The sequence below is a fragment of the Camelus bactrianus genome, chromosome 13 (assembly GCF_048773025.1).
Source record: "Camelus bactrianus isolate YW-2024 breed Bactrian camel chromosome 13, ASM4877302v1, whole genome shotgun sequence".
NCBI classification, from domain to species: Eukaryota; Metazoa; Chordata; class Mammalia; order Artiodactyla; family Camelidae; genus Camelus; species Camelus bactrianus.
In genome coordinates, this window is record NC_133551.1 from 67,628,553 (window position 1) to 67,655,095 (window position 26,543).

Consider the following 26,543-nt stretch of genomic DNA (forward strand, 5'->3'; position numbering starts at 1 on the left):
AAACCTAATTACCTCCCCCTCATAAAACAAAAAAAAGCAAAACAAAAAGAAATACCCGTTGGGTAAATGAATGAATGAATGAATGAATGACTCCCTCCATAGAGTTGTTAGGAAGATTAAATGAGATATTGTCCACAAGGCATTGCGTAGTCTGGTACTTCTTAATCACTCCCTGTGAGTTCAGTCCACCCATCCAACCGCCAGCAATCACCAAGTCCCATCCGCACATAATCTATATATAATCACCAAAAAGCATGTGTTCCCAGCCCTGCACTGAGCACCAACTGGGAACACAACTATGTAGAATTCAACCATGTGCCAGGGGCCAGCTTTGTGCCAGGCCCTCAGCCAGTTGCTAGGGAGCCAGAGGTGGAATTCAGAGTGCTGCCCCTAGGATCTTTATAGTCAGATTGGGAAAACAAGTCTGCCTCTCATGCAAAATAATTAAAGAGAAACACAGAGGGGCTGGAGCCCACAGGCTGTAACACCAGGGAGCCAGAGCTGGGGCTCTCCCAGGAGGTTTCTTGGAGGAGCTGGGCTCGCCTGGGTCCTGCGTCTGTGTGGCTCTCTGGATTCTTAGAGTGAAAGAATGGCGTTCAGGAGGGAGAGCAAGGACATAGGAGTGAAGGCAGGAATATTCGTGAAGGATAGACAGGGAGTGCAGGGAAGATGTTGCTGGGAAGAAGGCACATCTATGACATGAACACTTAATTGGGGCTATCTCCACCTCTGGCTCCAGACTCTGCCACATGGAGGTTTTCCTCTAAACTGCAGCCCATTTTCTCGGTATCAGTATTCACTTCAGGGAGCACCATGTAGTAAAAGGACCAGTTTCCAGTTGTGTCTCTGGTCCAGCTAGCATCACACAGAGGAAACTCCTCCAGCTCAACAGCAGCCAAAGGAACCACAGGAGCCCAGAGGTGGGACATCCAGCTCCAACAGGGCTGGATCAAAGTCAGAAAGGCTTCCCAGTAGAAGTGAGCTGTGTTGAATTTTGAAAGGCGTTAGGAGTCAGCAGGGGAGAAAAGGTGCTCCAGGCAGACAGAGAACCACCTGCAAAGTCTGCGCTGGGGGAAGGGGGGAGGTGAGACAGAACACAGTGGGCTTGGAAGTAATGGGACTAGGAGCTGGAAGGAGCCTAAGACTTTTTTTGAGGCAACCGGCACAAATTATAGGTGAGAAGGCTAAACTCTAGACAGGGTGAGCGCCTCCCTCAAGGTTGCACAGCATTTCAGCAGCAGAAATTTGACTGGAACTCTGACAGCTCAGAGCTCTGGGAGCAGAGTGCATCAAAGAGGTCAATGAGGGTGAGGGTAGGGTGAAAGCATATAGCCAGGAGGATCCTCTCAGTCCTAAATCCACCTTATTTTAAACATGTAACCAGATGTGCCCCTGAGGTTACTTTTTTTAAAAAAATAACTGTTTGAATTATTCTCATCTGATTTTAGCCTCTTCGGGAGAAATATACATTTGTTTGCCAGGTAGCCAAGCAGCATGAGGCCTCATGGTAGAAGACCCAGCCCAAACTGGCCTAGGCCAAGGGACTTATTGGCTCAACCAATGCCTAAGTCTGGGACAGGGCGGACTTCAGGTACAGCCTGATCCAGGGACTCAGACTGTGTCTCCAAAGCTGGATTTCTCTCATTTCACTCAGGTTGATTTCTCTTATGTTGGCTCTTTCACAGAACGACTATCTCCTTCTCTCTTTCACATTTGAGCTCAGCTTAACTGGAGCTCAGAGAAAGCCCCACTGGTCTCCCTGGGTCTGCCCCATTCTGAGAAAATCCCAGTATCCAGGGAGGAAGTATCATGAGCTCTTCCTCCAAAATCAGGAGTGAAGGGATGTGGTATGAAGGGCACACATGAACCTCAAGGGCAGAATATGAGAAAGAGTGGGTTTCCCAACATCTGTTTCTAAAACCTGGGCGAACAGGGGTCAAAATCTCAAAAGCCCTCTGCAAGACTCTCAAAGTTAAGCCATGGGAGAGCAGCTCCCATGCACCCATCCCTCTGGGAACCTTGATGGGCATGAGATAAGAGCCAGCCAAGACAGCAGAGGATGGAGGCCACCTCACCCAGGGCCTCCCTTCTCTGAGCCTCATTTTACAGCTTCATCATTATCCCTGCTCAGTCCTTCTGTCTCAAAGACTCATGACATCTACTGGGATGTGATTTTCTGACCAAGGGGCCTGGAGAACTTGAGCTATAATCTTGGCTCTACCACTAACCAGCTGTGGTCTTGGGCAAGCCACTGTCCCTCCCTGAGCCTCAGTTTCCTCACTTGTAAAATGAGGAGACTGGAGTAGGTACATGGTTTGCAAACATCATTTAAGCAGCAGAACGCATTCTTTCAATGAAGAATTACCGAACAGATCAATGAAAGACAGAGAGAAATGGAGCTGCTGTGTGACGTAGGGGTGATGGGGACGGAGCCCTGGTGCTCAGTCTGGCCCCTCCTTCACCCTCACCAGTCTGAAAAACACCAACAGAGGAGGGGACCCTCAGCTCTGGGACCAAATGGCATTGAGGAAAGCACACTGGCCTTAGAAACTGATGAGCCTATGGACCCAGGTTTGATTCCCAATCTCACCAATGTATCAGTTAACTCTTGCTGCCTCAGACTCAGAACTTGCAGATTTACAATGATAACTGTTTATTATACTCATACACTTGCAGATCTGTTGGGTGTTGGCTGATCTAGGCTGACCGTCCCTGGGGGGACCCTGCTCCGCCCACATCTCCTAGAACCAGAAGGAGAGACTGGGCATCATTTATGGCAAACCCATAAAACTAACTATGAGCACATAGCTACTACCTCCTGACAATGTGCCATGAGGAAGCCTGATGTGTGTGTGTGTGTGTGTGTGTGTGTGTGTGTGTGTGTGTGTTTGTGTGTGTGTGTGTGCGTGCGCGCACGCGCATGCATGCGTGCATGTGCACGTGTGCGAGCACAGATGCGGGAAGTGAGTCTCTGAAAGGCAGATGCTGCAAACCCTGCTTTATGATGCCACTCAGAGGCTGAAGTTGCTTTCAGGGCCCAGCTTCCAGATTCTGCCCGCTGCAAAAATCATCATGTTATAATTACAAGTTAATCAAAGCAGAAGAGATCAACGCCACTTTAGACAGATTAATGATACAGCAAGTGCCAGAAATTTCACCATTTTATGTATTAACCACATTGTCGTTTTTATTCCACTTTTTTTCCCCTCTTTTGTGTCAGCCTAAAAGGCTTTCATATCTTTTCTCTGCCCCCCTCAATGCAGGAGGAATTTGAAGTCCTAACAGCTGCGAGGAACTGTCTGTGGAGAAGGGGCCCATTCAAAGGGTATCAGAAAAATCAACGAGCCTTTTAGCTTCTGACTAGAATGAAGCTGCCACCCGCCTAACCTTCTTCTACCTAAAAAAAAAAAAAAAAAAAAAAAAGAAGAAGAAAGAGGAAAAAGAAGAAAAAAGGACCTAAAAAACATCAGTCATTAAAATAAGGCCAAAGCAGAGGGAGGAGCTGGAAGCTAGCTTCCCCAGCTCCTCACGTCTCAGGGAGGCTCTGGGAGGGAGGGAATTTTTGCATTTCAGGTTCTTCACGGTCTTAGTCTGTTCAGGCTTCTATGACAAAGTTCCAGAGACTAGGGGCTTATAAACAACAGAGTTTTATTTCTCACAGTTCTGGAGTCTGGAAGTTGGAGATCAGGGTGCCATCCTGATCCGGTTCTGGTGAGAACCCTGTTCTGGCCCACAGACGGCTGATTTCTCGTTGTATCCTCACCTGGCCGAGAGCAGGGAGCGGAAGCAAGCTCTCTTGTGGCTTTTATAAGGGCACTAATCCCATTCATGGTAGCTCCACCCTCATGACCTCTTCTAATCCTAATTACCTCCTCACCTCCTAGTACTAACACATGTTGGGTAGGGTTTCAACATAGAATCTGCATGCAGCCGTAACACCCACAGCCAAGCCATCAAAGTTTAGCCTGAGGCTAAAGTGTGAGTCAGACAATCTAGCAAGAAAATAAATAAATAGCCCCCACACTCCTTCACTCACTGGTATTTCCCAAACATCCACCATGTGCCAGGGCCAGGAGTCGAGTTAGGGCTGGGGATACAATAGCAAGCAAATCAGATGATACCTCTGCCCTTGTGGTGTTTGCAATCAAGCTGGCAGGAACACACGATTTAAGAATGGAGTGTTAAGGTCATGTGCATAGAACCACCACACCCTCTCTAATCTCAGTGGCTCAGAGTAGAAGTTTATTTCTCCCCTGCATAAAGATTAACCAGTGGGGGAGGGTGGGAGGATGGAGTTCCCCCCAGGCAGAGGGAAGAACTTTAACCTTCAATGGATAGCTCTCAAAGTCACACCTAACAGCCAGCTAGAGGAAGACAGAGAGTATGGGAGACCAGCCAGGGCATTTCTGTAGACCAGGACTGGGCATGGTGTCCATCACACCCACCATCCACTGGTCACTCGGTCACCGGACCTACCAAGTAGCAAGGGAGCTGGGAAATGTTGTCTGGCTGGGTGGCCACTTCCTAGCAGTTACACTACCCTGTGGAAGGGGAGAAGAATCTTGGTGGAGTAGCCCACCTCTCTGCCGATACAAGTAGGTACAATAACTCATGATGAATGTTTAATGGGAGAAGCTCAGGGTCCTGTGGGTGCACACAGCAGAGGGGGGCCTGTTTCAATAACCTGCTATTCTGTATCAAACACCACAACTGAGTGGATAAAAATACAAGTGTATTATCATCTCGTGAAGTCCTGTGGGTGGGCTGGGCTCAGTTGGGCAGCTCTCACTCCATCTCTAGCTCAGTTGCAGTCACACGACTACTGTGTGTCCACCATGTTTCTTCATTCGAATGTCTGGCACCTCGCACGGGATGGTTGGGGGCTGGCCAGGCACCTGTCCCTCCCCAAGTGGCCAGAGTGACCTTCCTCACAGCATGGTGGTCTCATGGCTGGCTCTCCTCAGGTAAATACTCTAAGAAACCCAGATGGAAGTGGAAAAGCTTTCACAACCTGGCCTTGAAAGTCCCAGAACGTCACTCCCACAGCAGCCTAGCAAGCAAGTGATGAAGGTCAGCCCATATTCAGATTCTTCTCATTCTTCAATGTCTGAGATTCTTTCTCAGATAATAGCAAGATTTCCGGAAGATGAATCTGGCTGCGGTGCACAGGGTAGATCGGAAGAGAGCAGGGAGACAGAGAGGAGATCATCTTAAAGTTGTCTTTTTGGTGCCTTTTGAAGCTTCCCACTCATATTATCCCCCACACTCCTCCATCATCAGAGGAACGGGGGCAGGAGGAGTTGGCACCCTTGGTGTGACTGGTCACCCTGACCTGTTCATCCCTCTAGAGTGTTTCTGCTAGGCCTGTTCTTACAAGCTGAGTCTGAAAGAGCTTTTCACACTTTGAAAAAAATGATTGTGAGGGGAGGATCCAGAGGGTCTGTAAGTGAAAATGAAGACATAAGTGGAGTACATTTCCCTTCCTCTTTAGTGAGAGTGAAGAGAGAGCGAGTCAGCACCACTCTGCTCTGTTCATTACTGCGGCTTAGTTTGGGACACCAGGGAGGGTCAGGTGACGAGGAAGAAATCCCTCTTCTGGGAAGCTTCCAGTCTGAGACGGATCCTGCTTTGCAGGTGGGAGGGCTGGTGTAAGAGAGCAGAGCACACTGAGGGTCTGATGCAGTAGATGGGAGACAGACCTGCAACACGATGCCAGGCACCAAACAGATAAAATCCTCGCAGCCACTGTAGAAGGTCAGCATGATTATGCCGGTTTTATAGGTAAGGACACAGAGGATCGGAAGAGCCAAGCAGCTTCCCCAAATCTTACACCTTGTTTGTGCAAGCCAGGACTTGAACCCAGAATCCACGTCCTTTTGTGCTGTTCCACAGGCTCCTGAGAGGCCAGGAGGCATCCTAAAGTATGACACTGAGCAGTTCAGTAAATATTAAATTATTGAATGAATGAATGAATGGTGTGTGGATTGAGTGACTGCATGAACAAACTGGGAGGAGATGCTTCTTGAGCTGCATTCAGATGCTGGACGGCAGCGGAAGACCAGGGGATCCTGACTCTCCTCTTGCCTGAGGAAGCTGACCACCTCACCCAGGTCACAGAGTGAGTGGAGCTGAGAGGTTCACACTGTAGCACGTGGGTTTAATTCCTCCTCCCCGTCCTGCCCCACAAAGGCTCTGCCTAACTTGAAGGGATGGAGATGCTCAGGTTCAAGGGAGGACGGAGTATATCCTTTCCCCTCCGTGGTTCAGTCTGCTCAGCAACAGCTTAATGAAGCCTTCAGTGGCATCTCTGACAGGCCTGGACAGGCCCCAACAAGTGATGGCAAATTTGAGCCTGGGATCACGTTCTGACCTAGTCTGGCATTAAGAAAAAGACACAAAGGATCCTTGAGGAAGGAAAAAAGAATGGGAAAGAAGGCTCTTAAATTACACCTAAGGAAGATCTGCCCAACAACAGAAATTGTCCAGCTCCAGGAGGGGTGAGAAAAACTTACTTGAAAGCAGATACCTGTGAAAAGGGCAGCGAATTCTTAAAGGGCCAAACCTGTTGGGAAATAAAACTACCAGGAACAGCTCATCAAACCCCCAAATGTCAGAGCTGGAAGAGACTTTAGAGAGAACATTTCTTAGACCAAGTTCCCTTTTACAGATGCGGAGTCTGAGGTCCAGGGTAGGGCTGGAAGAGACCAAGGTGACGCATCAAGGAGAGACTGACTAGGTGTTAGAACTCACTTGTCTTGCCTCCTGTCCCAGGCCACCAGACACCTGTCCTCTCTATGCCCCTTTGCTCTGGCCTTGAAAGTCCCAGAACGTCACTCCCACAGCAGCCTAGCAAGCAAGAGAAGAAGGTCAGTCCATATTCAGATTCTTCTCATTCTTCAATGTCTGTGACTCAATGTCTTTCCCCTTTAGCTGAGGAATTTTCCACGGACTAACAGCACTTTCCTGCATCACAGTTCATGAAACCACTTCAAATCTAGTCTACTTCTGCCGCGGGGCCCTCCACTGAAGACATAGTAAAGAAGATTTTCATGAAAGGAATTCAGTGGCACACAAAAGCAACTAGATTGCAAGTGGAGGACTTCTTGGGGACAATGGGCTCTCACTCCCTTGAAGCTGTATTTTCCTAACCTTCAAGACACTTTGGACTCTGGAGCTCAATGATCTGGCTTCTAATAGGGACTTGACCATTTCCTAGCAGGATGACTTGGGGCAAATTTTTCTTTGTGACTCAGTTTCCCCAGATGTGGAATGAGGATAACGCTATTACCTCTTCCTAAGATGTGAGATAAAGTAAGTCAGTACTTGTAAGCACTTGGAAAAGCCTGGTATGTAGTAAGTGCTCAATAAATGTTAGCTACTGTTATCAGCATGGTGGGGGTGGGGCGTGGTCAGGGGAGGCTGGATCTGCAGAGACCTGACCCTGACTAGGGTTGGAAAGCTCTGTGAAGGCACACTGGTCTGCGAGTCTAGAAATTTAGACTCTAGGTCTAGCTCAGTCATGTAAGGTGTGCTGTGTGGCCTTGGGTAAGCAATCCATTTAGCTCCAAGCCTCAGTCTGCCCATCTGGAAAATGAAACAATGTACCAAGAAATCTCTCAGCTGTTCTCCCAGCTCTAAGATTACAGGAGTCGGTGGTTTTATTTCCTGCTACAGGGAAGGGCATTTAGCTCAACAGACCTGCTTTACCTCCCTCACCCGAGCACAACTGCATTTATAATCCTTACATTCGACTCCATCTCTTCCGGCCCATTTCAGGGGATTCTCTCAGAGCCAAGACAGCCAGTCTGGGCCATCAGAGTGAACCCAGCTGTCAAGGCAGAAAGCTTGACTGTGGGTCCCTGGGCTGGCCGCTACCTAAGCATCGCCCTCCCCTTGGTCCCGCCTTCCACACTCGGGTCGCAGTCACCCTGGCCCCTGAGCCTGAAGACAGTGGGCAGCCTGTCAGAGAAGCAGAGCAGAAGCTCCCCCCAAGTGATGGGTGGGGCAGCCCTGTGCCAGCTGCTTTCTTCATCTGAGCTGGAGTGGATCTGATAGTCCGAGAGGCAAGGAGGAGAGTGATGAGTGGTTCTCCTTCCCCAGCTGGCCCGGTATGAGATCAAGGGACAGGACTGTCCCAAACTGTGTGAGTTTGGGACTTGCCACTAGATTGCCTCAGCAAACGGACTTTGGAAAGCAAGGGGGACCTTGGGGGACTTCAGAACAATTTTCACTTCCTCCTTCTCCCTCTGCTTACTTAGGCAACATCCAACCACGGACGTGGGCAGCAGAAAAGGTGCGGTCTGAGCTTGAAGCAGGCCCGGGTATGTGCCCATCACGCCCCTCCCTCAACTACATGGCTTTGGGCAAGTCATGGTCCTCTCGGAGCCTTGCTTTCTTCATCTATAAAAGAGGGGTGCAAATGGGGTTTAAGTGAAGAGAGAACACAACCACAGCAGCTGTAGCCTACATAGTACTCACAGTATGTCAGGTCCAGTTCTGAATGCTTTACGTATATGCTTTATCTAATCTCCATAATGACCCTTTGAATTAGACACAGAGAGGTTAAGTGACTTGCTCCAGGGAACTCAGCTAGTAGGAGCAGAGCCAGCATTCAAATCTAAGCAATCTGGTTGCAGACTCTTAGCCACTCCTCTGGAGGGAGGGTCCCCAGCACAGGATCTGTGAGAGCTTGGTCAATATCACACACACGCCCACCACAGGTACCAGGGCAGAGCCACTCCAGAAAGGAAGCTGTGGCCAGCCCAGCTCCAGGACAGAGAAGGAGCAGAGATGCTCCTGGAAGGCTGTCTCCCAGCCTGGGTTTCAGTGGTCCCAAAGAAAAGCCAGCAGCAGCCCAAAGACTCTGAGCCGCCCAGGACTTCCCTGGGCTGACCTGATGGGTCCCCTGGAATGACCCTGCCTGGCCTCCCTCAAGGTCCTCAGACAGGGAGTTCAAAGCTCCACAGTTCAGAGGGAAGTGTTTTTACAAGCGCCTCGGAACAGAGGAGCTTTCCACTCTGCCCATATCACAGAGGTGCAGAGTGTCTATTTCAAACACCTCCAAGAGCCAGGACCCTCCTAAACCACTACCAGCCAGGATGTCACCCAGGCCTCTGCTCAGGAGCCCAGCAACCTTTGAGGGTCTAGCCCTCAAGGCCCCGGGTTTGAGTCCAGGCAGAGTAGCAGGGGGGCTGGCCACCAGCTGGAATGCTCAAAAGACAGCGGCCTCCTCATGCCCAGAGCATCCCTGACTTCCAGAGGGAAAGGCAAGATGAGGCAGGATGCCTGCAATTAATTAGGTTAAGACCCAAACCCAGGCCATAACATCAAGGGCCATGTTTCTTTATGCTCAGACGTCAACACAAGAGCAGGAATAAACGCATCTGTGCAGAGAGCTCAGAGCTCTAGGGACAAAAACATTTTATCCAGGGCCCCAGCTATGGCTCTAAGGAAACCAAGCCCAATGGACACAGGGAATATCACCAACCGATGGCCCCTCTCCTTTCCTAAATCTCTGTCTCCCTCTCCCAGGTCAGTGCTTTCTCACTTCTGTTTCTGCCTCCTAACTTTGTCTCCCTTTCATCCCCATCTTTCCATGGTTCTGCTGCTGTCTTCCTGTCCTGCCCTCTCTGTGCCAGGTAGACTCCATCTGCCCTTCCAGATCCCTGCCCTGCTCTTCTCTGCCTGTCTCTGTGCCCCAAGAAGCTGACCTCTCAGGTGCATTGCCGGGATCACTTGACCCTGGATTCCGTTGACCCAGGAGGCACTGGCAGGAGGCCTGAGGTTGCAGGAGAGGCTGTGGAGGATGTGTCCTCCAACCCTGGCCCGTCGCCCTCCTGCTGAGCCCAGATTCCCTCTACCACCTGCTGTGTCTCCTGTCCATGGCCCCTCCGTCACTTGCTGGATTCTGGTACCCACTCTTCCACCTTGGCTTTTGGCTTCTCGCTGCTGCCCCTCCCTGGTGCTCTGTCCTCTCTCTCTGGCTCCCTCCAGCCCCACCACATCTCTGTGAATGGTCCTTTCATTAAACTAGCAAGTGTGCTTTGAATGTGCTCACTGTCTCCCCCTGGGACCCTGACTGCGACGCTCCCCATCCACATCTCTGCCTCTCTCCGCACCTACATCTGTTCTTGACCCCATCTCCACCTCTAACTCCATTTCCACCCTCCTCGCTCCATCTTTCTGTCTCACTATTCTAGCTCCGTCTTTCCATCCCGCCCCCTCCCATTTGTCTTAGTCTTTCTGCCTCATCCTCTGTCCCCTCTTTTCTTCTTTCTTCCTTTCCTCTCCCCAGATCACATGAGTCCTTCATTTCAGAGACAGGATCCACCAACCCCCAAGACAGCACAGAGAGACTTTCTGTGGGGATCCAAGGCCCTTATAGTTAGCACCCATTTGAAAGAGCCCCCCACTCGCTCTCCACACCTCCTGCTTGGATTCCACCTTTAGAGTATTTCTAGAAGGTGGTGTGGGAAAAACAATCATCCCTCTGGCAGGGATGGGCCCCCTAGGTGACCCCTGAACGTGAACTCAAGCAGTGAGGGGAGAGGTCTGCCCTCACTCCTGAGCCCCAGGCTCTCCCACCAGTGCCCAAGAGGTCTCACTAACAGCTCAGACTCCACACGCCTCAAACAGGAAAACTCCCTCCCCGTCAAGATCTTCCTCCCCAGTCCTCCCAAGGAGTCACACTTGATTCTTCCCTTTCCTTCACCCCCCAGCTCAAAACCAGTGGCCTGTCTTGGGAACTCTGTCTGAAATAAATCTCCAGTATGTCCATTTCTCTCCAACCTCCACCACCCTGGTCCAGGCCACCAACACCTCCCGCCTGGATAATGACGTAAACTTCTCACTGGTCTCTCCATCTCCACTCTTATCTCCCTACCCTCCATTCCCCATCCATCAACTGGAGTGATTGATCTTTTTAAAAGCTTAAATCAAATCAAGTCATTTCCCAGCTTAAAAGTCTGCAAAGACCTCCCATCACTTACAATAAATGCCAAACACTGACCCTGGCCCTGGAGGTTCTGATGAGATGCCTGCTAACCTCCTTCTCACTCTACCTGGCTCCACCAAGCTGTCCTCCTGGTGTCCCTCACCCATGGGGTCAGGTCTGCCCAGCCCCTGAGGCCCCCAGATGCACAGGGCAAGAAGGTGCCCAGACCCATCTCCTACCAAGGCTCAGTGTCTGCTGCTATCATGCCAACACACTCTCCTGTGATGGGGAAGGCTGCACAGGAAGACCCAGCCACCAGCCCTGCACTGCCTGTCAAAGCAGCAGCTCCTCCAGGAAGTCCTCCCAGATCAGCCCAACTTCCCACACTCCCACACTAACCTCCCATCCAAGGCCTATTTTGTCCACATGTGAACTGTCTGCCTGAATTTGTTCTTTGGTCGTTTGTGGGGGAGAATATGTAAACCCATGATCATCCGATGTACCTAAATCTCACATACGAAGTGAGATCGAAGGCTCCTAGCTCAAGGGTGTGATCTTAGGTAAAAGGAATCCCCAGAGGGCTACAAGCCCACCCCTGTCCCGAGTGCCCCTCCTCTACTCGCCCCCGAGAAAGCCCTCTCTTGCCCTCACGTGTCCCTGAGCCTCCCTCTCTTCAGCCCCTGCCTTCGGACTCAGGTGAGACCAGTAGGACTGTCACATCAAGGGCACCTTCATGGGGAAGGAAGGGATGACCAGGACAGCAGGGAGAGGCTCTGCGGGACTCAAGGGCTGGAGGAGGCAGGGCTCAGAGCCAGCATCAGCAGGTGATGATAAGCCATGAGCTCCTCTGGGGACAAAGCAGACTCCTGCCCATCCCAAGAGTCCCAGGGCCTGGGAAAGGTCAATGTGCAGTCCAGCCCGGGGCTGGGGAAGTGGGCTTTGATTCAGACCATCCTGGTTCCAACTCTGGACTCGGTCACCTACTAGCACCGCGACTGGGTCGTCGGGAGGATAACGATAGCTGACACCTATCGGGTAGCTGTGCCAGGCACCATGCCCGGCAGGTTAGCCGTACTCATTCATTTTTCACTGCAAGCCTAACGCTTAGGTGCTATTATCACTCCCATTTTACAGACGAGGAAACTGAGGCACAGAGAGATTGGGACCATACAAAGTCACAGACCTAGTAAGCGTAGAACTGAGGCATAAACTGCGGACTGCCCTGCCCAGCTCAGCAGCCCCTGTCCTCAATAATTACCTCCTCTGACCGCCACGCTGGTCAGGGACCGAGTGCCCCAGAAGGGACCAGCTCTGCAGGCATCCAACCCGTGCAGGCACACGGGGCTTGGATGGCTGCTCTGCTGTTGCCATCTTGAAAATTCTTAACAATTTTTGAACCAGGGGCCCCACATTTTCATTCTGCCCTGGGTTCTGCAAATTACGTAGCCGATTCTGCCTTTGGATATCAAGACGACTTTGCAGGGTGATTGTGAGATTCGGAGACAGTGACGTGAGCTCTGCGCCCAGCGGCCAGGCTCCTGTCGCTGTGAGGCAAGGGAACTGAGCTCCAGGGGCCCCCCTGGAGGCAGGCAGTCTGGCTGACAAGCCAACGACTGTGACATCGGTCCCTCCCAGTTTCGCTGTTAAGCTCCTTCCCCCGCACAAGCCGACAGACCCACGCGCGGAAGAGCAGATGCCGACAGTCCTCACTGCATCACGGTTCTGCATCTTGTCACTCAGCTCCGCCAGCCGGTGTCAGGTGGGTGCCCGAGTGTGATCATCGCTGCACACAGCTGCGTGCACCTCCCGATCACGAAGACATCCCCACTGCCACTCTCATCGTGACCTCCGTCCAGGTCCACAGCAGGCTCCCGGGCCCAGAGGAGAAGCATGGGCCTGGTCAAGGTCACAGAGTCAGGAAGCAGAGAGCTGAGGCTCAAACCCCAGATCCCTACCTCCAGTCCCAGCTCTCCAGCCCCTCTGCCTCCCTCTATCCCAGCTCGCCCTGTGATCAGCATCTGCCCATTAAGGCGGACACAGGCGATGTGTCCTTCTGCCTCCAGAATTTTCTCTGAGGCCCCAGCACCCCTCAGGCGCTGAGTCAACACGTCCGTCTGTCTTACTAGGAGTGTGTAACAGCAGAGGGAGGGGGGAAGAGGGGCTGGGTGCACAGGACACCAGCCGTCACTTATCTACCTATTTATCTGCCTGCCTGGCAACCTGCCTGTCTGCCTTTTCTTCTGTCTTCTATTTATTTATCTGTCAATCTATCTTTCCGTCTGTCTTTTCATCTATCACCTGTCTCTCTGTATCAGAGCTGCCCACAGCCCTCACTCTCTCACTTGCTTTCAAGTGGGAATCCGAACTCCTTCGCAGCCCCCACGGGTCCTTTCCTTCCTCCCGCAGCCAGTAAAGCCCCACCTGGGTCTTGGTATGTGTACTTGGCCCATGCAGGTAGAAATGCTGAGCTTCAGAGGATCCTACAATCTCATCGCTAAATTATCCTTATCATAAACAGCCATGGTTTGGACACCTACACTCTGTGGGTTCTGCATCCTTTTCTTCCCTCAACAAATGTTTTCTGAGCACCCGCCGTGTGCCCAGCACTGTGATTGGGCCCCGATGTTAGGTCAGACAAGGCAGCCAAGGTCCCTGAGAAAATGAGTTTCCACTCGGGGTCAAACAGAAAAACCATCCGTCTTTTACACATGAGAGGACCCAGGCTCTGAGAGGCTGGATGCCCTGCCCTGGGTCACGCAGCTAGTGAGGGGTGCAGCTGCATCAAACCCTGGCCAGATGTTTCCCGAGCTGGTCTGTGTTCCTGCTCAGTCAGTTGCCGATGGGCAGCTTGGCCCGGAGAGGCCCCGCGGAGCCCAGGAGGGTGGCGGGGAGGCAGGGATGGGTGGAGGTACACGCCTCAGCTGCTGGCAGGTCAGGATCTGACTCTCCGGGGCCACGCACTCCATCAGCTATTAATCCCTCCACTCAGCCGTGTGATTCTGTAGCATCGTGTTGCCCAAGCACTTTGATGGGCGGGCGACTACCACGCTCAGAAAGGAAGGAGGGCACGCCCCCCGGCATCTCTCCCAGCGTTAGCATCAGACTGAGCCATGTGCCTGAGGTGGAAGTTCTCAGGGTGTCAGGATGGAGGGGGACACAAAAGTGGTCCACTGACTGTACCCCAATCCCTGTCCAGGTACTTCAGAAAGAGTATGAGGAATCTTTACTGAAGCTTGCTCTGAAAAGGGGCCACTTTGGTCTAGAACAGAGGCAAGCACGTTTCCTGTAAAGAGCCAGGTAGTAAATACTTCCTTCCGTGTCTGTCGGATCTGCTTGGTTCTGCCCCGGGAACAGGAACGCCGCCAGACAGCGTGTCAGTGACGTGTGTCCCTGTGATTCTTTATTTACCAAAACAGATCCCCCAGGCTGGACTTTGCCACCTCCTAGTCTAGATTCTGTACCAATAACAACGGTAGCGATAATAATAATTGTGAGAGTTACTATTTATTGAGCACTTACTGTGTACCAGGTCAGATCCCATCATACCCTTGGGAAGTTGGGACCGTTCTTAGGAAGTTATTCTCTCAAATTCACAGTTGAGGAAACTGAAGCACAGGGATGTTCAGTAACTCACCTGCCCAAGGCACCCTAGACAGGAAGTGGCAGAGCCAGTCAGAAAGTTCTCCTTTATATCCTCCCATCTGCTTGCTCAGAAGCTTGGCGTCCTCTTTGAGCCTCTCTTCCTTACACCCCACCTCTAACCAGGAGCAAATTCTATTGGCTCCATCTTCAAAATATCTAATGGCCACCCACCCCCAGCCCTGCAGCCATCCTGGCGTGAGCCCCCAACATCTCTCACCTGGTTATGGAAATAGCCATCTCCCTTGTCCCCCTTTGTAAACATGTTACTATGCTGTAAAATTTAGTTGTCCTGTCGCTCCTCTGCACAACGCCTTGCAATGAGGGTGAAAGCCGAATTCTTACCATGGCTGAAGTGGCAGCGAGCTCTGTCCCCATCCTCCCATCTCTCTGACCTCCTCTCCCCCATCTTTCCCCCTTCCTTTTGCTCCAGCCGCCGTGGCTTCCTTGCTGTTCCCGGAACACACCTGCATCCCCCTGGCCCAGGGCCTTTGCACTGGCTGTTCCCTCTTCCTGGCACGTTTCTCCCCAGACATGCACAGGGCCGACTCCCTCACCTCCTGCAAGTCTTTGTTAGAATATCCCCTTCCCCTTGAGACCCTCCCTTGCCACCCCTTATAATTCTGCAACCTGTCCTCTTTCTCCCACTCCTGTTCCCTTTCACTCTGCTCTACGTTTCCTTTTCCCAGATCACCTATTACCTTTATGACACTATGGAACGCTGTTATTTATTGTTTGTATTTAATTGCCCGTCTTTCCGCACTAGACTGTAACGCCACAGAGCAAGGGATTATTTGTTTTGTGGCTGAGGTACCCCAGCCCCTCCAGCGGCACCAGCCATTGAAGGGGATCCTTGCTCGATGATATTTATTGAGTGGATGCATGAATCCAGCTGAAGCCTTCCCTGTCCGATGGCTGCTATTTCCTCAGGCTCTGAGTGAGGATAGAGAGCTGAAGGGACCATGTGTCAAGGAAATGGCACTTTTGGCCGATGCCCTAGAGAACCTCACCACAAAATTGTGGATGCCGGCACCTGAACAGGAGTGTTCACACGAGCTGGGCCTGGATGAGCTCACAATAAGGCCATGCTGCTTGTATCTTTTTATTTGGACACATAAATCAGGCCGGTCCTCAAGGAACAGGCTGCCTGTCTCCATGAGATCCCTTGTCCTGCTCCAAGAACAAACATACCAAGGAGAGAGATTCTCCACTCCCTTTGCACCGAAGGAGGCTGCAGAAATCCAAGTGGCATCTGGGGACCAGCAAAAAGGGACTCTCTGAGGATTTGGGGCCAATGAGGTGGGCAGTTGATAAAGCTTGGGTAGAGCCAAGCTGGCCAGCTGGACTTGGCTATTAGGAGCAGAGGGGACAACAGGAGAAAGTGTGTGATTCCCAGGACAGGCACCGCCTAGGTCGAAGGCATGTTGGAATGGCAGACTCATTCAACCACTTAATTCTCACCCCCCTAGACATAGCCCTGGCCATCACCTTCTGCCCAAGCCCTGCTCATGACCCATTGGGTTGCCTTGGACAAACTGCCTTGCCTTTTTGGGCTTCAATTTCCTCAACTCTACAGTGATCTTTAGGCCTCCGTCTAGTGAGGACCATCTGTAGTTCTAGGATTCCATGTCTAACCCATCACAAGCTACCTGGTACAAATATTAACTCAAGCAGAGAAAAGAGAGAGAGAGAAGACTCCTATAGCCTACCCGGGCTACAGAGGTGGGAAACTGAGTTTGAAATCCAGCTCCGTCCCTTGCTCGTTGTATAAACTTGCTCCCTTGACTTCAGTCTCCACACCTGTAAAATGAGGATAATAATTCATCCTCAGGGTGTCAGAACTAGGTGAGATGATGTGAGTTAAGCGCCGAGGGCAGACTGGAGATGGGGTAGCTATTATTACAAAGAGACAGGGACCCTCAGTAGAGGATGGGTATGATCCTGAGGCTTAAAAGGGAGCGACGGGCGACCTTGAGTTTCAACCTGGGGAGAGAATGTTATCGCACTTACCCTGAGCTCTCAAAAGACACAAATTCCACCTCAGGGGAAATCAGGAAGTATTTTTGTTTGGAGACTGAAAAGAGGCAACATGGTGAAGTAAGGCAAGGCCTCTGCAATGCTTTGCACAGTGGCAACTTAGTTAAGCTGATAAACTACATTTCCCAGCATCCCTTTCTCTGCAGTTCTGGGAATGAACCCTGAGGAAGTGGGATCAGAGAAACAATATACAGTGTTGGATCAGGTCAAATTCATTGACCTGGATGCATTAAGCAGAGATTCTGAATTCAACGCATTCGCTCAAGCAGCTGGGACTGGCTCTAACAGTGCTTGGTTGATTGACTAAAACTTGGATGCAAAGGTGGCCTACGCTTAATGAAGTTCTAACGCCAGCGTTCCCCTGGTAGATGGTAGAGGCAAGTATCCAAAGGCTTAGTGATAGTGGAATGCTGAAGTGGATTTATCATGCGAGACCTGCTCATCCACCCCCAACCGGTACAGGCTGCCATGCGCACCGTTCTCACAGCTGAGCTGTGCAACCCAGAAGATCTGATGATGCTTGAAGGGTCTGCAGTAGATGGGGATGCTGTCTGGAGACTCAGGAAGGCCCCCGAGGTGAATCAGAACACAGACTTAAGATTTTGGAGAAAAGCTATGGCCACCCCCTGAAGGTAGTTACTCTCCTTCTGAGAAATGGCTTCTGCGTTGCTACTGGACCTTATAGAGACTGAAAGCTTGATCGCGGGTCACCAAATTACTGTGTCTTCTGAGCCACCCATCATGAACTAGGTGATGGCTGAGCACCCAAACCATAAAATTGGGCATCGGTGGCAGCCATTTTATCATAAAATGAAAGTGGCCTGTACAGTGTCCGCTCAAGCAGGTCAGGAAGACACAAATGAGTCCCCTGAGCAAACATCCCAAATGCCCCCCTCCCCTCTCACGCTACAATACTTCCTCTCTCTCAGCCCACACCCGTGGCCTCCTGTGAAATTCCCTGAGAAGCTGACTGAGGAAGAAAAATAATGGTTCTGGTTTATAGAGTAATGGTGTGGTTCTGCACCACAGGCTGGCACCACCCAAAAGGGGGCACCTGCAACACCGTCATCCCACTCTTCAGGACACGGATGGAGGAAGATTTTCCCAGTGACAGAGCTTTGTGCCGTGAGCCTGATTATTTACTTAGCCTGGAAGGAGAGATGGCCACACGTAAGCATCTACATTGGTTCGTGGGCCGTGCCTAACAATTTGGCCGATCGGAAGGAATATGATTGGAAAATTGGTGAAATGAGGTCTTGAGAAGAGGTGTATGCTACAACTTTCTGAATAGGAAGGTTAGATGAATAGATCTGTGTTCTGCGTGCATCCTCATCAAACAGTGACTTCAATAAAGGAGGGACTTGATAACTGGACAGGCAAAATGATCCGTTTTGTGGATTTCTGTCAAACTCTTCTCTAAGACATCTCTATCATTACCCAATGGGCTTGTGAACAAAATGGCTCTGGTGGAAGGAATGGAGATTATGCATGGATTCAGCAACTGGACTTTCCCTCATCAAGGTTTATCTGGCTACAGTCATTGCTAAGTCCCAAGTACCAACCACAGAGTCCAACACTGAACCCCCAACATGGCACCCTGCTTGTTCTTATTTACTTATCCAGACCGTTACCTTGGATATGGGTTTGCCTTTCCAGCCCACAGTGCTTCTGCCAAAACCACCATCTGTAGATTTACAGAATACCTTATTAACCATCACAGCATTCCACACAGCTTTGCTTCTGACTAAGAAAATTATTTACGGTAAGTAAAGTGTGGCAGCGAGCCCATGTTCTGTTAATTCACTAGTCTAACCATGATCTCCATCACCCTGAAGCAGCTTGTCTGACAAAATGGTGGAATGGTCTTTTGAAGGCTCGGTTATGGCACCAGCCTTGTGACATCACCTTGCAGACCTGAGATAATTTCCTCCAGGATGCAGCCCATGCTCTAAAATCAGCAAGCAGTATACAATGTTATTCATTCCATAGCCAAGGTTCCCAGGTCCAGGTATCAGGAGGTGGGAGTGGGTGTGCCTCCTCTCACTATTATTCCTATGTCATCCAGTAGCAAAATGTTTGCTTTCTGTCCCCATGACTTTAGATTCTGTTGGCCTAGAGGTCTTAGTTCCCAAAGGAAGAATGTTTTCACCATGAGGCACAACATGGGTCCCATTAAACTGGAGCTGAGACTGCTTCCCGGCTAATTTGGGCTCCCCGTGCCAATGAATCAGTGAATGTAGAGATGAGTCTCCATACTGCTTATAGTGATCAATCCTGAACACCAAGGGTTGTTGCTATACAATGGGGAAAAAACTGGAAGATGCCCTGAGTTCAAGAGATCCCCTGAGACATTTCTTAATATTCCCACGTTCTGTGATAAAAGTCAATAAAAACACAGCCACCCATTATGGGTAGTACAGCTTGCGACGCAGACCCTTAAAGAATGAAGCTTTGGAGGGGGTGTGGCTCACGTGGTAGAGCGCATGCTTAGCATGCACGAGGTCCTGGGTTCAATCCCCAGCACCTCCTCCAAATATAAATAAATAAACAAACCTAATTATCTCCCCCTCATAAAACAAATAAACATAAAACGGAACTTTGAGTAACCCCAACGGGCAAGGAATTATGACAGCCCAAGTTCATTGCTGAGGGCAACTGGATTATGAAATGGGTAGCAGAAGCAGGAAATTATAAATACCGGCTACAGTCATATGCATGACCAGTTGAAGAAATGAGGAAGGTAATAGGTTTGATTACTTCTTCCTTGTTTTGGATGAAAATATTTATGTAGATGTTAATCAATTTCTTTCCCCCCTCCCCATTCCTTTAACATAAGATTGTTAACAGTAGCTGACTGATCATTCAGCATTTACATGATGGAATATCTAATATGGAGTTTTACTCAGCTAGAAAAGCTTTGTATCCATTTGGGGGAAGAAGTTAGTGTGTTTTCAGTGGTACCAGGGATAGCGGCATTATATTAGCATGATTTTGCTATGACATTAATCTGAAAGTTAAATATGGTTAAAAGAAGTGTGTACATGTGCCAAGTTGATACGGGAAATCCATGGTCAGCTTAACTAAGGAGGAGCTATACCTCTCAGAATCCCTTTTCCTTTCTGATTCCGAGGTTGGTTGGCAGTAGAGAAATGTGCTTGGGATTTGGAAGGCAGAAGTGAAGCCACAGTCATGTTTGTGTTCAGAAGGTCGGTGTAGGATTAGGCATGGTTGTGGTTCTCACACATGGCTCACCACACTGGGGTGGGGCAGCTCCTGGGCCCACAGCAACCCCAGCTCCTGCCACATCTCCAGTGTCTCCAGACCCCAGGCGGGTGTTGTGCAGCTCCAGGGTGAAGAGTGCCAGCTTCTTCTGTGGGTCGGAAGCTTGGAGATGGCAAGAGACATCTATGAGTTCCAGTTCATCACTGTGGGTTCTGGCTTATTCTTGCAGGAGTCATTGTTTTCCCACTGCACGTCCATCTCTCGGTCCCAGGTACCTGCCCAGCTGACTTCAGGATCAGCACCGGACGCAGAGGTTACAACCCACTGTAGATGGTTTAACCAGTCCCCACGACTGCATAAGGTCAAATCCCTGTAACAAATTCTGTATTCTTTAGCACTCTTATTAGTTCTGCTTTGTTGACCAAACCCTAGTTGAGACTGTGTCTTAGGTCGGGTTCCCTCCAAGAGGAGCCTGGAATGGGCATTCCCATGTAAGTGATTTACTGAGGGAGAGCTCTCAGGACATACCTGGAAGCGAGTGAAACAGGATGGGGATGGGGAAGAAGCTAAATAGAGATGTGGATTCAGCCGAAGTCTGACCTCAGCTTGATCCCCCAGGGAGCTCTGGAGCATGAATGACGCACAGAGTTGTCCCACCTTGAGGGAAGAGGATCAGCTTTGTGCGCCTTTAATCTGTCAGTTATTTCCTAGGGGTACCCCTGTGGGAGGGGGTAATCTTCCAGGCATTTCTTGGTGAAATGGCTCCTGGAGGTCAAGGACAATTCTCCGGAGAAGAGGGCAGCGGTGAGCTGTTAGTAGTCAACACTCAGAGCAGCTGCGGATGGTGTGCTGACCTGGTAAAGTGGGTCAGGGTAGGGCACCAACAGCCTCTGCTGCACATGGGTTTTCACATTAGGAGACCTGAGGTTGAACCCTTAACTCCACGACTTAATGGCTATGTGGTCTTGGGCAAGTTTCCCCAATTCCCTAAACTTCATTTTTCTCATCTGTAAAATGGGAGTAATAGCAGTGCATAACATACGTACAGGTGCTTAGAATAGTGCTGGGCACATCACAAACATTCAATAACTGTTACTATTATTTAAAATGAAAATAATAGCTTATTTAGGAGTATGGGTAGGAGTCAGAATTCTGGGTTCTGGTCCTGGGTCTGCAACCTACTGCTCTCAGTTTTCTCAACTGTAAAATGGGAATAACTACATAATAACATCTGGGTTCCCTACCATGGAGGAAGTGTCAGGGCAGGCAGAATAATGAACCACCCCCCCGACACACACACACACACACAAGATGTCCATGTCTTAATCCCTGGAACTGTGACTATATTACCTTACGTGGTAAAAGGGACTTTGCAGATCTTGAGATGGGAAGATTATCCTGGATTATCCAGATAGACCCAACGTAATCACAAGGGAGGCAGAAGGATCAGAGTCAGTAGTAAGAGATGTGATAATGAAAGAAGGGGCTCAGGTGGTGAGAGGACGGTGTTATGAGCTAAGGAAAGCAGGAGGTCCCTGGAAGCTAAAGGAGGCAAAGAATCATATTCTTCCTTAGACCATCCAGAAGGAGCCAGCCCTCCCAACACCTTGACTTGAGCCCAGTGAAACTGACTTCAGACCCCTGACTCCAGAACTGTGCGACAATAAATACATGTTGATTTCAGCCACTAAATTTGTGGGCATTTATTACAGCAGCAACAGGAAACGAATGCACGGTCCAATGAGACAACGTGTCTGAGTATTGTAAACACCAGGACCCATTCTTCACTATAGTCATGGCCCTGGTGTCCTAGGGTAAGGTCACGAGAATGAAGAAAATAGACCGCCAAGATCTTTGGAGATTTTATTGGCCTGCACCAAATCATGGAAGTTAGGCAATCCCCAAACCAAGCCTGAATCAGAAAGATCAGAAAGAGGGACTTTCATAAAGATTGTGTAGGATCCAAAATTATAGAAACTTTCCAAGTTCCTTCCCACCATTTCCATCTCCCTCTTAACACACCACTGAAACCACCCACACCCATATGACAGATTTAAGGAGCTAGAAGGAGAGGACATATCAACCTTTCTTCCTAGACATCTTCCTTCATTGCTTAATATTTTAAATAGTCCAAACCAGTCTCCTTTATGCTCTGTGTCAAACCATGGAAGTCCTAGCTCTAGATTAAATATACCAAAAGTGACAGTGGGGACAGGCTTTGCCAATTCAGATCCTTTCTGCTAGAAAGCTGTGACCAGGCATTTTATTTGGAGGCTGTCTGATTAGCAGGGGAAATCAAACTTCATTAGCTATACAACAGCTAGGACCAGAAAAAGAGCCACTACATAGGTATTCAGTCTGTCAAAGCCTTTCTCCCTAAGATGTTGCTTAGCAAGGATTGGTGGAGTTTGGAAAGTCTGAGTGTTATCTGTTCACTCAAGGGTCATTGCTAGTTTGACATTAGTGTTAGACTTCTGTATGATTAAGGACAATATAATTCAACAAGGATGCTACACTTACCCTAGTCTGGTATTTACTCTATGTATTGGTCAAGTTTCTGCTCTACTAATGCTGTGTAACAAACATCTACAGATTCCCAATGACTCACAACTATGTATTTGATACTCATAGGTCTGGAGGTCAGCTACAGTTCCATTGGTTTTGGTTGGATTAAATTGGGCTAGGCTGGGCTCCAAGCTTTAGTAGTCATCAGGTCTGTTCCACATGTCTTTATCCTAGGACCTCAAGTCTCAGGCTGTCTCATGCAGAACAGAAGTTCAAGAGTGCTGGCAGGAACTGGCATGGCTCTAAAAATCTTTTCTTGGAACTATCACACAATTATTTCCATCTACATTCTATTGGCCAAAGCAAGTCACATGGCTAAGTCCAAAGTCAATGGGAAAGTTATCCCCCCTACAGGGAAGCCATGAGAAGGGTGAGAAAAAAAGAACTGAGGAAAAACAATGCAACATAACACAGTTCAGAAAAAGTCTCTGATATAGTCAAGCAATCATCCATCTTCTGCCCATCCTTTCAGATCAAAACTGTCCTAGAAACAAAAAGCTTGCTGGTACCCTTGTCCCAGTGCTGTGGGGTTCCAACCACATTTCTACAAGGAGGATTACTGCATAGAGCATCATCTCAGGATAGAAGAGAATCCAAAGAAAGTCCTCAATGAAATAGTCCTTAAATATTACCTCACCCCAACTATTCATTGCACAGATGAGAAAACTGAGACCCAGACATGTGCAAAGTCTTCTCAGTGTCACAGAGATATTCAGCTCAGGGACTCCAGAGTCTACTCGTCCAGGTTCTAGTTCTGGAAGCAGTTATTGAAGCGTAATCCTGGGTAAATTACCATAATCTCTCCACATCTGTCCCCTCATCTATAAATGGAGGAAATAATAGCTCCTACCTTATAGGGTTATTATGAGGAGTCAATGTTGAATCACTTAGAAAAGTAACTGGTAGGCACTAAATAATTAGTCATTATTATTATTATAATTCCACAAATAGTTGTTAGTACAGTAATTCCCCAGATACCACTCTGTCTTAAGTACTGAGGAATTAGTTTCTGGCCAAAGAGCTCCCATGTCATAGAGGAGACAAAGAGGAGTAAGCAAATTCATCATCTAAAACATTCTTTAGTACAAGAAGTCACAAGGGGGCAGAAGGTAAGTCTAATTTTGCCCCAAATAGGAAGAATAAAGACTAAGAAGACTTCCAAAAGGAGGCATAATCTGAATCTCATCTCACATATTATGCAGGACATTTTCCAGTTGGACGAGGGGATGAAAGAGATTCCTGCAGAGGAAAGAGTATGTGCAAAGGGCCTGAGGTATGAGGAGGTAGCTCAAAGTGTGTTCAGAAAGTGCCAACAATTCCAACTCACTGGATGGTCTGTTGGTTAATGATAGGAGAAGAGGGCAGGGATCAGACGTTAGAGAGCTCAGAATGCCAGGTAAGGTGCTTGAATTCCTCCTAATGGCCTGTGATGGTAAATTTTTTCTCATAAGAAGCACTAAAGGCAAATGGAAGGAAATATTGCCTGTAGAGGGCTAGACAATGGCACTTCTTTATCTACTTTGAACTTTTCAGTTTTATCTTAATTCCTATAAATGTGTGTCTTCCTAATCTTGTGTCTATGTTCATTCACTCATTTAACAAGTGCTTATTAAGTGCCTACTGGGTGGCACTTTAAATACTAGTAAATAAAACCAAGACTCTTGCCCTTGTGAATCTTTTATTCTAGTGTGGCAGGAAAAGTGTTGGTTGATTGAAAGACAGTAAGTAATAATGATAATAGATGATAGATTTAGATAGATTATGGATAGATAGATAGATAACTTTCTGAGTGGGTTAAAATGTGATAAGTGCTTTGGAAAACAGGAACATTAGAGCAGGATAAGGTAAGCTGTTATTAAATGAATTAATACATTAATGAACAAATTAGATGGATGGATGGAAAAATGGGTGGATGAATGGACAAATGGATGGATGATGGATGAATGGAAGGAAGAAAGGATGGATGGATGGATGGATGGATGGATAGAAAGAATGAAAAGTCCGGCTAGATGGTGGGGTACTCCTAAAAAATTTCAAGTGTGGGAATGACAATACTCACATCTATCAATCCCTAGCCTCCTATGAGGCTTCCACCCTCAAGACAGCAGCTTGCTGATCTGCACACTCAGGGTCATGGAAAGGTGAGTCCTGCCGGAGCAGGTTTCTCAGGTACTACCTGATCCCCAAGCAGGTCATCAGCTTGTTACCCGCACTTCAAATGCAGCTGAATTTCTAAATGTACAGTTGATATAAATACCTTCTGGGCACATAGCAGTTAATAAATAACTTGGTTAAATTGCAGCAGAGGGAGGAAGCTCAAAACCTGGAGGTGGGGATGGAAGGCTGGGGAATGCAGCCCTTATTAATGACCAAAATGCAATCTCTGGAAAGAGGGGAATGATGCTTTGGGAAATGAGTTTATGATAATCATTCCTTCTGTTGGCAGCACCCCTTATGGCTTCTCCCAGACACACAGGCTCCTGTAATCCAGCCTTCTAGGGAGAGGAGACAGGAGACCAGGGCTCCAGGCTGACGCTCAGGGTGAGCCCCTTCACCTCTCTGGGCTTCAGCTCCTCATTGCTAACATGGGGAGGCAATTTCTCAGCCCTTCTCATAAGGTTGAGTAAAATAATGGGTGAGGAAACCTTAGAATCTGTAAAATTAAAAAAAAAAATGAAGAGTGAGTTTATTAATTAAAAAGAAAACTAAATATTTCCCACTTCCCATTTTATAAATCGGGGGCAGCGCAGTAGTAGCTGGGTTCAAAGTCTGCTTCTTTCAAATTGTGATTTGGGACACATGGTTTCCTTTCTCTAAGCCTTGATTTTCTCGTCTGTACAATGGCATTGTCAAACCTCCCTCATCGGATTACTGGGAGGATGAAAGAGATACTGTGCTTTGGGGCCCGGGACACAGTAAGGGCTTTGTGAACATAGCTTTAATGACTTGTTGTCATTGCTCTGTGGCCCAGACTCCTGCCCAGGACCCTGTGATGTAGAACAGGGCTGTCCCAGCCTGGCTTGTGCCCTGCCTTTAGATACTGAGTGGTAGGTGCAGATGCCTGAGAAAGGGTCTGTGTAATACAAAAGCCCCCACTTCCTCAGGGGCCCTCACCTAGATCACTTCTCAGGGAGACAAGAGCAGATGGAGGGCAGGAAAAGGAGAGGGAGGTGGCTCTGATCCCTGCAGTGGGTGCAGCCACTCCCCTTCAAAGCCAGAGAAGGAGATGCTGAAGGAGCTCCCAGGAAGATCTCATCAGCTCAGGCCTCTCTCCACACCTGACCGTGTACCCCAGGCTCAGAGGTGACATTTTCCGAGTGAGTCCAGACCCTCCGCTCCCCACACCTGTCACATCCCATGATGTTCAAACACAGGCCGCCGCTGCTCCCAGCACTGCTGGCCCCCAGTACAGGCTCCGGCCTGGAGCCCAGGGACCCACGGCATTTCACAGGCAGTGAAACAGCTGGTGTGGGAAGTGGGGCTTGGTGGCACGGCCCGCCTCTGGGCTGTTTTCTCCCGGGGCTGCTGTCTTTGAACCTGCCCAGGGGCCAGGAGGCCTCTTTCTCTGGGCGGGAGGGCCTTGCTCTGTTTTGTTGTTACTGTAGTTCTTTTTAAATGCAATGAGATGCAAGTTTCAGGACACCAGAGACAAGAGACCAAAAGAGTTTTACTCTGCTTTTATTCCTGCCACCAAACTGGAGAATTACTACATGACTTCCACGGCTCCCGCCCCTTGGCTGATGTTCTGAATACTGGGAATAATACGAATAACAACTTCCACTTACTCTCAGTCTGCAGGTGCTAGGCGCTGCTCCCAGCACCTGCACACCTGCACCGCCTCGCTTAATCCTCGTAAGAGTCTGGTAGGCTCTGGGCCCCAGAGCCAGTAGGGTTCCCATTAGTCAAGTGCCCATTCCAAGTGCAAGGAGTTGGTCTGGCCTTGAATATTGCTCCACTCAGGGAAAAATGGTGGCACCAGAATGACATGAAATTCCAGCTCCTTTAACTCACTGGAAACTACCAATGACAAATTTCACCACGATCTCCCATGGACCCACTTCATAAAACCCTCAAGGTGGATTCTAAACCAGAAGCAGCTTTTAGCAGGGACATGACGAGCCTTTTGGGGTCTCATCTCCTGATGCAG